Source organism: Schistocerca piceifrons, chromosome 4, assembly GCF_021461385.2.
Source record: "Schistocerca piceifrons isolate TAMUIC-IGC-003096 chromosome 4, iqSchPice1.1, whole genome shotgun sequence".
In the NCBI taxonomy this organism is placed as follows: domain Eukaryota; kingdom Metazoa; phylum Arthropoda; class Insecta; order Orthoptera; family Acrididae; genus Schistocerca; species Schistocerca piceifrons.
In genome coordinates, this window is record NC_060141.1 from 414,951,151 (window position 1) to 414,962,426 (window position 11,276).

An 11,276-nucleotide genomic window follows, 5' to 3' on the forward strand; every position below is an offset into this window, starting at 1 on the left:
CGAGCATCTAATAGTCGACGCAATGTACACAAAGAGTGAACTGCTTCTGGCCAGCCATGTCCATTGTTGAATCTTCCGTAATTCCGTAAAATGGAGAATATTTTATTTGGTGCAGAATGTCTCATGTGAACTATAACTATCAATAATTTGTTTTGTATCGCCGGTGCCAACCACGTGCCGTAGCGCTTCAGTCAGCTCTTCAGTTCTGGTGCGTCTTTCCTCCTTTATTTGAGAAGTGTCATGAGGTTTCCTGCCATCGTTTCATGACCACTCAGTGTTCTATCTTTCTCCTGATCTGTCAGCACATTTCATACAATTTGGCCTATCATGTTGTGCTGTTTTCATGTTACTGAATAATTGCGATAGATTTTCAGTGAGACTTTTTTGCAGCTTTTTTCCAGTTACAGAAATCTTCTTTACGAAAAAAAAGGTTTCTTTCTGTAGTCTTCTCTTGCTAACTGTGTTGATAGACTCAATGCAGTCGTAGCAGATAACACTCTCTCTTTACTTCGTAAACTAGCTACGTATAAGACACAAACCACTCCGATTTGCAATATCCTCTATTCCATCGCGGAAATTTAAGACAAGGCAGGATACAATGTAGTGTAGTGTAGACAGATCGTTTCTTTACACGGATGCTACAGTTTAATTCAGTTGTAAGCAAAAATTACTCTCAACCAAAATACTAATCGCATATTTGCTGGTTACAGCATAGCTTTATCCCGGCTCTGCTTGTAGAACATGCGCATGTCTAACAGTAAGTGAACTTTACAGGGTAGAAACCGTATTTTGCTTCCTGAGACATTAAAAATGGGAGGGGCGAACCCCACCCTCCAAGTTGATACACGGTTGGATGTACTGTCAGAGACCAGGAGGCAAAGTTGTAGAAGACAAACGCAACAGTGAAGATGCGACTGCACGAAGTGTAACTGTAGCAGGCCATTCAAAAAACCATCGTCGTCTGTCTTCATAGTGCACCTGAATCCACAGTCTACAGAGGTCTAACCTCTAGATCGCGGGGCCCAGGTTCAATTCCCTGCCAGGTTGGAGAGTTTCTTCACCCGAGGCTCCCAATCACTTCATCTCATCTTCATCAGCGAAGTGGTGCCAAATAGAAAGACTTGCGCGTGGTGGCCAAAGAACCACAGACGGGACCTCCCGGCCATTAATGCAACACAGTCATTTCATTTCATCACTCAAATCCACAGCAATCCGTATCATGCTCTTTTGGCGGGTCAGCAAATCTCCGCAATATGGTACAGTTGCAACGAGTCTCTGGTAAGTCGAATGTTTTTTGTGCCGTATCCCGATGTAAAGTTTATGGACTTTTCTTTTTCAAAGAAGCAATTATTACTAGTGATTGTTATGTTGATGTGCTAGAACTATGACTCTTCCCTCAACTGGAAGAAGCTGTTCCACAGATCTTTATTTGGCAACAAGATCGTGTGCCGCTGCACAAGCATAACTGAGTATGCACTTAGTTAAATGATGTACCCAACTGCTGGATTGTCCGCAAGGGGCCGGATGACAGAACTTGTTTTGCATGGCCTCCACGTTCCAGCGAACTGACACCGTGCGATTTTACCTTTGGGGCTTCATAAAGGATGTGTATGGACCTCAGCTACCAGCTGATCCACACGACTTAAGAAATAGGACTGAAGCAGTTGTTGCAACAATTACTCCAGACACACTGGTTAATGTTTGGGAAGAACTCACCTATCGACTCGACGTGTGCTGTGTGACGAATGGTGCTCACATTGAACACTTCTAAGAAAAAGTGTTTGATTTTCTCTTTATTTGATGTGTTATTTACAATTGTAAGTTGTCTGTAATAAATTCTACAAAGTCTTAAAACCCGGATATTCATTTTAGACACCCCGTATTTTGCACATTCGATGCTCAAGGAAAATATGTGAACATGAATAAAACCGACAAACCGCAGGGGCGGATTCCCGATTGGAAATGGAGGAAAAAAGGTCCTACCAACATGTGTCCGGAAAAGCATCATTGCCACGGTAGATGGTGCTGACGAATGACAGTTCCTCTGCTCATGTGCCGTATGTTCCTTCTATGTTGCAGGCTGTGTGATTGACGCAGCATACTGTAAGCAGCAGAATGGTCCGGTAATTATGTCGGGAACAAATTGGGAAGGTGCTTGTGTATGGTCAAGCAGATGGAAACGATCAAGAGGCAGCACGGCCATACCACTACAAGTACACTCAGAGACGTCAACCACATCACATAACATGTCAAGCCTTGTTCAAAACGGCTCTGAGCACTATAGGACTTAACATCTCAGGTCATCAGTCCCCTAGAACTTAGAACTACTTAAACCTAACCAACCCAAGGACATCGCACACATCCATGTCCGTGGCAGGATTCGAACCTGCGATCGTAGCGGTCGCGCGCTTCCAGACTGAAGCGCCTAGAACCGCTCGGCCACCAACGGCCGGCTGTCAAGCCTGTTTGGGCGTTTGTGTGGTCATGGGTCCTTTCAGACATACGAATGTGCTGGGAGGTCGCAGCAGTGGCGGCTGTTGTGTTAAGAGCGCAGGAGCACGTGAACACCCTAACTTTTGACACCTTTCGGAGTTCTGATTATTTTTCTGTGAACGCCGTTAAATGTAATGTAAAAGCAGTAATCTGAAATATACGGCCCTAAATCTACCGGACTGTACTTCATTGGTATTCCTCTAGAATCCGTGAAACTTGGCATCAGGATCGTGAGTACACTTTCAGTTGTGCACATTTTAGAGACCTTTTGCGCATGCGCAGCTGGCGTGACGTAATTGCCTTACAGGCTAAATACCTACAGGTTTTCATAAACAATGTGCACGGTTCTCGGCGTGCACTGCTAACCGTTACCACTCAACAAAAGTTTACATCAATGCCACCAGGTGTAGCACACTGCAGCAGACTTTTATCCCCATTCTCTTTGCATAAATCCCGGTAGACGGTAGCACACTCCTTAGGTATGCAGATTCACTCACTACATAGTGAAATGACATCGGACATCAATACATATTACAGTTATACTGACAGAAAAACCTATTTTGTGGGATTATGAATGAGATATAATTTATTAAGTTTTTGATTTTATCATACAGTAATCCATCTAAGGCGCTGAGAACCACAAAGTACATCATCGTCGATTGTGAGATGGTAGCAATTATTCACGTTTCTGACATCTGTTGATCATGTTCATCTGTGAAGCCAAAGTATAATTAGGTGTATCCTGCATAACAATGCATCCCATGGGGGCCACTTTGAACATCTGTTATGACATGGACGCGATGCAGTTTTGTACTGTGTTCCGGGACCATTTGTTGTCGTTGTTGCACGCACACCGTCCGTTTGTAGGCAAATGTTCATAGGACCTTTTTCCTCTGTTTTCAGTCAGGAATCTGTCCCTGTGGTTTGTTTTATTAATGTTCACAATGAATAACGTTGTCATTTTTGTTACAAAAAATTGTTTACATGAAGGTGCATTAGAAACTAGCAGTAAAAGGCAGAATGTGTGGCTGACTAGTGGGATAAGGATATCGTGTAGAACAAAGCGGGAATCATATTAAAATGTTAGAAGTAGTCATTATCAGGCTACAGTAGCCCATTACAAACAGTATTGTAAGGTGTTTAAAATGTTATTAGGAAGGCAAAGATTATGTGGTACGCAAATAGAATAGCTAATTTACAGGATAAAATTAAAACCATTATGGTCAGTTGTGAAGGAAGTGTCTGGTCAGCAGCACAAGGCCGAGGATATAAAGTCAGTTCGCAGCAAAAATACTTCTGTTACTAATAAGTCAGATATATGTACAGTATCTAACAATCACTTTATGAGCATTGATGATGAATTAAATAAAAACTTAGTTTCTACAGGGAATCATATAACTCTCTTGGAAAATGCCTGTCCGAGACTTATGTCTGAAATACTCCTCTGTGATACTGACAAGGGGGAGATTGAGTCAACAATTAAATTACTGACGACCAAGATCTCTCATGGATATAATGGAATGCCTAGCAGAATATTAAAGTACTGTGCTGCACATGTTAGCCCTGTACTTAGTCATATTCGTAATTTTTCCTTGAAGAACGGTCAGTTTCCTGAACGATTAAAGTACACAGTAGTAAAGCCGCTTTATAAAAGGGAGAAAGGGGGTAATGTAGACAATTTTAGACCTATTTCTATGCCATTAGTGTTTGCTAAAGTTATTGAAAAGGCTGTGTATGCAAGGATAACTGATCATTAATAATTTGCTATCAAATGTACCGTTCGGCTTTAGAAGTCGTTTAACGACTGAAAAAACTATGTTCTCTTTTCTCTGTGCGGTACTGAATGGATTAAACAAAAGGTTTCGAACGGTAGGCATATTTTTTGATTTAACTAAGGCGTTTGATTGTGTTGATCACAAAATAGTGCTCCAGAAGTTGGACCATCACGGAATATGGGGAGTAGCTCACAACTGGTTCACCTCTTTCATTAACAACAGACAGCAAAAGGTCATTATTCGCAGTATTGAGAATGGCTGTGATGTTGAGTCTGAGTGGGGTACGGTGAAGTGGGGGGTGCCCCAGGAATCTGTGTTGGGGCCACTCCTGTTCAAGTGATATGCCCTCTAGCATTACAGGTAACTCTAAAATATTTCTGTTTGCTGATGACACTAGCTTGGTAGTAAAGGATGTTGTGTGAAACATTGGCTCTGTAGCAAATGGTGCACTTCATGACATAAATTCATGGCTTGTAGAAAATAGACTAACGCTAAATCACAGTAAGGCACAGTTTTTAACACACATTTCAACAAAACCCATTGTTTTAATTTCACAGAATGGGCATATGATTAGTGAAAAGGAACAGCTCAAATTTCTGGGTGTTCAGATAGATAGAAAACTGTCGTGGAAAGCTTACATTAAGAATCTTGTTCAAAGAATCAGTGCTGCCATTTTTTCTATTCAATCTTTATCTGAAATAAGTGATAGTTCGACACGAAAATTAGTCTACTTTGTTTATTTTCATTTGCTTATTTCGTACGGTATTATATTTTGGGGTAACTCTTCCCATTCTAAAAGGATACTTTTGGCTCAGAAACGGGCATTTCGGGCAATAAGTGGTTAAGTTCGCTAGTCTGGGTATTTTGACATTGCCCTCTAAATATATATATTCTTTACTGTCACTTCTTGTTAACAATATCAGCTTATTCCCAAGAATTAGCAGCTGCACTCAGTTAACACTAGGCAGAAATCGAATCTGCATTTAGACCGCACTTCCTTAACTCTTGTGCAAGAAAGGTGTGCAGTATACTACTGCATCCATTTTCAACAAGCTACGATAAAATTTCAAAAATGTTAGCAGTAATCCACGCGCTTTCAAATCGAAACTGAAGATTTTTCTCGTGGGTCACTCCTTCTACTCCGTTGAGGAGTTCCTTGAAAAATTAAGCTGATTCGCATGTTATATTGTTGATTCTACTTGCTTAAACTTATGGCTTGACTTTTTTTGGGTTCACAGATATTTTATTTTACCTGTTGTAACTTTTATGTTGCAATTTCACGTACTGACACATTTCATGACCTTGGAGATTTGCTTCTAATTTGGTCCTATGGAACTAGACGTGTAAATAAAACAAATAAAATAAACATACTACAGAAATAAACAGTTCCACCATAAAAGTGGACGTTAAAAAGGATTACGAGTATCGCAAATACACACATCAAAAAAAGTTTTGCGTCACCTCGGTTATGAGAATTGCGGAACCTGTACAAATAATTGGAATAGAGATCAATATAAACATCATTTCCGCCCTTTTTATTGCTCGTGAAAACCACACATTGCATGTTGTACCACCATACAGCGAGACCTTCAGAGGTGGTGGTCCAGACTGCTGTACACATCGGTACCTGTAATACCCAGTAGCACGTCCTCTTGCATCGATGCATGCCTGAATTCGTCGTGTCATAATATCTACAAGTTCATCAAAGCACAGTTAGTCCAGACTGTCCCACTCCTCAACGACGATTCGGCGCAGATCCCTCAGAGTTGTTAGTGGGTCACGTCGTCCTTAAACAGCCCTATCCCAGGCATTGTCGATAGGATTCATGTCTGGAGAACATGCTGGCCACTCCAGTCGAGCGATGTCGTGATCCTGCAGGAAGTCATTCACAATATGTGCAGGATGGGGGCGCGAATTGTCGTGCATGAAGACGAATGGCTGGCCAATGTGCTGCCGATATGGTTGCACTATCGGTCGGAGGATGGCATTCACACGTATCGTACAGCCGTTACTGATCCTTCCATGACCACCAGCGGCGTACGTCAGCCCCACATAATGCCACCCCAAAACAGCAGGGAACCACCACCTTGTTGCACTCGCTGTACAATTTGTCTAAGGCGCTCAGCCTGGCCGGGTTGCCTCCAAACATGTCTCAGACGATTGTCTGGTTGAAGGCATAAATGCGACATCCATCGTTGAAGAGAATGTGATGCCAATCGTGAGCGGTCCATTCGGCATGTTGTTGGCCCCATCTGTACCGCGCTGCATGGTGTCCTGGTTGCAAAGACGGACTTCGCCATGGACGTCGGGAGTGATATTGCGCATCATGCAGCCTATTACGCACAGTTTGAGTCGCAACACGACGTCCTGTGGCTGCACGAAAAGCACTATTCAACATGGTGGCGTTGCTGTCAGGGTTCCTCCGAGCCATAATCTGTAGGTAGCGGTCATCCACTGCAGTAGTAGCCCTTGGTGGCCTGAGCGAAGCATGTCATCGACAGTTCCTGTCTCTCTGTATCGCCTCCATGTCCGAACAACATCGCTTTGGTTCACTCCGAGACGCCTGCACACTTGTTGAGAGCCCTTCCTGGCCCATAGTAACAATGCGGACACGATCGAACCGCGGTATTGACCGTCTAGGCATGGTTGAACTACAGACAACATGAGCCGTGTGCCTCCTTCCTGTAGGAATGACTGGAACTGATCGGCTGTCGGACCCCCTCCGTCTAATAGACACTGCTCATGCATGGTTGTTTACGTCTCTGGGCGGGTTTAGTTGAGCGGTGGTAAAAATTGCTGCTTTGAAGAGCGCGCCGCAGCGCGTAGCGTGAAACAGTCGCCCTCCGTTTCTGGTGCTGGCGCCGCTGTGGCAGTCGCAGCTTTAGTGGGAAAGGGGAAAAGTTACCTGTTCACGTGCATTTAAGGGGCGGTATGAGCTTGCCAGTCTGTCAGTCTCGGCGAGTCTGGTCAGTCGGAGTGAGTCTGGGTCAGTCTCGCGTCACCAGTTGCTGATCTGTTTCTCGTTCGCATTTGTGCGGCAGTTAGTTCTGTCTGTCGTCGGAGTGCTAGTATGTCTGTCGTTTGGATCAAACTTTAAAGCCGGTAAATGAGAGTCTTGCCACTCCGCCAGTAACAGAACTCAGCTAGTGGTCGCCCGGTCGGGGCTGAGTTCCTGCATCTGAGTCTGCGCGTTAGGCCGCCAGTCTGCTCGAGTTGCTCGGGCAACGGTCATTGGCGGTTGGATCGATCGGTTGGTCGGTCGCGCACTCAGACAGAAGATGACTTGTCCGCCGTGAGCGTCGGCGCATGTGAGTCCAGTGTTCTGCGCCTTATAGCGAGGGGTAGTGGCTTCGCGGTCGACACAAGAGCAACAGGAGTCAATCCACGACATCGGGCTGGCCGGTGCGAGCTGCGACGCCGTGAGACGGGAGATCGGCGCGCCTTCGTGCGTCCGTTGAAGCGGCTGGCAGCGGACGGTTCGGGAGGGCGTTGGGGCGCTGCGCCAGGTCTTCGCCAGACACCGCAGTTTTTTTTCTTTTTTTTTTTTTTTTTTTTTGAAGTTAAGTGATTCGTGATATGTTGTTTCATTTACTTGTTAAATTCTACTTGTTTTCTTGGTCAGTCTCTCGTCCCCAGCTTGCTCGTCTGTCTCACGTCTGCATTGGTTAGGCAGTTAGTGTCTGTCTGTCTGTCTGTCGGTCTGCCGTACGTTAATAGCTGCATCTGTCATGTTTGTCTTGTCGGATTCGATGTTAACGAATTTATTCCTTGAAGTGTAACGGCCGAATTCCTGAAAGATGTTTTTATCTTGCCTATCATTTTGAGAGGCGGTGTATGTGTAATGTAGAGCATGTTTGTATATTTTATGTAAAACTGCATTTCAAGGGTTTTTATTTAAATGATCATTTTAGTATATAAAGTTGCCACCCTTCCACCGTAAGATTTAAAAAAAAAAAATCAAGTTGCAGTTTCGGTGTCAAGTTAATTTTTCTAATGTTATTGTTTTGTACCATTTCCATCCCTCCTACGGGGTGCATAGTTATGTGCTTGTGTGAGTTGTTAAAATTTTTAGTTTAAAGTAATCTGGTGTGTTGCAGATTTGCACCAGTGTAATCTTTCAGAGGTTGTGAGCGGTCGTGACTACGGCCCTGTCAAAAGGGAGCGGCAAGGTTCTCAGCCCGGAAGCTCCTACTGTCAAAATTTGTTTTCTGCCTCTGAATAAACTGTAACTTGATATTTAGAGGGTGCTTTCTGGTTATAAATTTAAATCTTTTTTTTTTTAAATAGGCTTTTAGGAATAAAATTTCCATTGGTTGAAAGAAATTTAATTTGTTTTCATCAGTTACCCACTGGCAACTACTTCCACGCTCACATAGTGTGATTAAATGCGTTAATGTTCTCGATGAATCGCTAGTAAATAAAGTAAATTCTTAAGAAAAGGTTTTGAAAGTTAAATCACGGTTCAAGTGACATCTCTGAACAGTCAAAGGGGCTGTGTTACTGATCCAATATCCACAGTCAACTATATATATATACTAAGATGGCATTTGTTCTTTCGGACATGTCCGAAAGAACAGATACCATCGGTGACCATGCAGCACGTTAGAATGAAATTACAATGAAATGAACACCCTTAGCTGCTGACAGGCGTTGACATACGTCAACGGGGACAGATGAAAATGTGTGCCCCCACCGGGACTCGAACCCGGGATCCCCTGCTTACATGGCAGACGCTCTGTCCATCTGAGCCACCGAGGACACAGAGGATAGCACGACTGCAGGGATTTATCTCTGGCACGCCTCCCGCGAAAGCCACATTCTCAACATATTGTCCCGCACTACATTCGTAGTGCCCCCGCACATTATACTCATTACTCGCGGCGCGTTGCCGATTCTCGTAAGAGTTCGGGCACTGTTTGTGCATTCGCACAGAAGAAGAAGATGGTCAACTGGCCGGTGAGCCTTAACTGTATATATATTAAGATGGTATATATACTAAGATGGTTCCGAAAGAACTGATACCATCTTTTTATATATATATACTGGGTGATCAAAAAGTCAGTATAAATTTGAAAACTTAATAAACCACGGAATAATGTAGATAGAGAGGTAAAAACTGACACACATGCTTGGAATGACATGGGGTTTTATTAGAACCAAAAAGAAAAACAAAGCTCACAAAATGTCCGACAGACGCGTGAAAGATCTCTTGTGCGCGTCGTTTGGTGATGATCGTGTGCTCACCCGACACTTTCGTCATACTTGGCCACCCAGGTCCCCAGACCTCAGTCCGTGCGATTATTGGCTTTGGGGTTACCTGAAGTCGCAAGTGTATCATGATCGACCGACATCTCTAGGGATGCTGAAAGACAACATCCGACGCCAATGCCTCATCATAACTCCGCACGTGCTTTACAGTGCTGTTCACAACATTATTCCTCGACTGCAGCTATTATTGAGGACTGATGGTGGACATATTGAGCATTGGCTGTAAAGAACATCATCTTTGCTTTGTCTTACTTTGTTATGCTAATTGTTGCTATTCTGATCAGATCTGTCTTACTTTGTTAAGCTAATTGTTGCTATTATGATCAGATCTGTCGGACATTTTTTGAACTTTTTTATTTTTTTGGTTCTAATAAAACCCCATGTGTGTCAATTTGTACCTCTCTATCTACATTATTCCGAGATTTATTGTTTTCAGACTTATACTAACTTTTTGATCAGCCGGTATATAGTTTCTTTCGGACATGTCCGAAAGAACAGATACCATCTTAGTATATATATAGTTAAGGCTCACCGGCCAGTTGACCATCTTCTCCTTCTGTGCGAATGCACAAACAGTGCCCGAACTCTTACGAGAATCGGCAACGCGCCGCGAGTAATGAGTATAATGGGCGGGGGCACTACGAATGTAGTGCGGGACAATACGTTGAGAATGTGGCTTTCGCGGGAGGCGTGCCAGAGATAAATCCCTGCAGTCGTGCTATCCTGTGTGTCCTCGGTGGCTCAGATGGATAGAGCGTCTACCATGTAAGCAGGGGATCCCGGGTTCAAGTCCCGGTATGGGCACACATTTTAATCTGTCCCCGTTGACGTATGTCAACGCCTGTCAGCAGCTAAGGGTGTTCATTTCATTGTAAATCCACAGTCAACGTCTACCCTCAGGAGTCCCGAGTACCGGGGTGATGCAAAACTTTTTTTGATGCGGGTGTTAAGTGATGCCGGCGGAGACAAAGGAGCGCGCAGGTTCGCAGCAGATGAGGCGACGTACCCTGTTAGAGATATCCGAAACGTCGCGGTAGGTGACGGTGGCGAAGACGGCAGCGTAGCAGACGGTGACGGAGACGCCGAGGACGGCGGCCTGCAGGTCGTGCGCGAGCGGCAGGTAGACGTAGACGGCGAGCAGCACGTGCGCTGGGTAGGCGGGGCGGAGGCGGCGCGTGGTGCGCAGCGCGCACGGCAGCACGTCGGCCGCCACCAGCGCCGCCGCAGCCACCAGCGACGCGGCGCCCGCCGTCCAGGGCGGCGGAGGGGGGCTGCCCGCGCGGCGCACGCGCACGCTCCACGCGGCCGGCGCCAGCAGCGCGGGCAGCGCGCACAAGTAGCTCACCGCGTCCTGCCACGTCTCCGACAGCCCGTCCTGCCACAGTCACGTGCGGACCAACAAAACTTAGAAACTACACGAGATGGGTGGCCAGTACACTACTGGTCATTAAAATTGCTACACCAAGAAGAAATGCAGGTGATAAAGCGGTATTCATTGGACAAATATATTATACTAGAACTGACATGTGATTACATTTTCACGTAATTTGGGTGCATAGATCCTAAGAAACCAGTACCCAGAACAACCAACTGTGGCCGTAATAACGGCCTTGATACGCCTGGGCATTGAGTCAAACAGAGCTTGGATGGCGTGCACAGGTACAGCTGCCCACGCAGTGCATCAAGAGTAGTGACTGGCGTGTTGTCACAAGCCAGTTGCTGGGCCACCGTTGACCAGAC

At 45.0% G+C, this 11,276-nt stretch overlaps 1 protein-coding gene across 1 annotated transcript in view; it reads right to left on the minus strand.

Moving 5' to 3' along the window:
• Positions 1–10,625, minus strand: part of LOC124796388 (adenylate cyclase type 2-like) — a 179,918-nt gene extending 169,293 nt beyond the window's left edge. The window contains exon 1 of the mRNA XM_047260556.1: positions 10,543–10,625. The gene's annotated coding sequence lies outside the window, so the exon portion shown is untranslated. The remainder of the gene's footprint in view (positions 1–10,542) is intronic.
• Between the last annotated feature and the right edge of the window lie 651 nt (positions 10,626–11,276).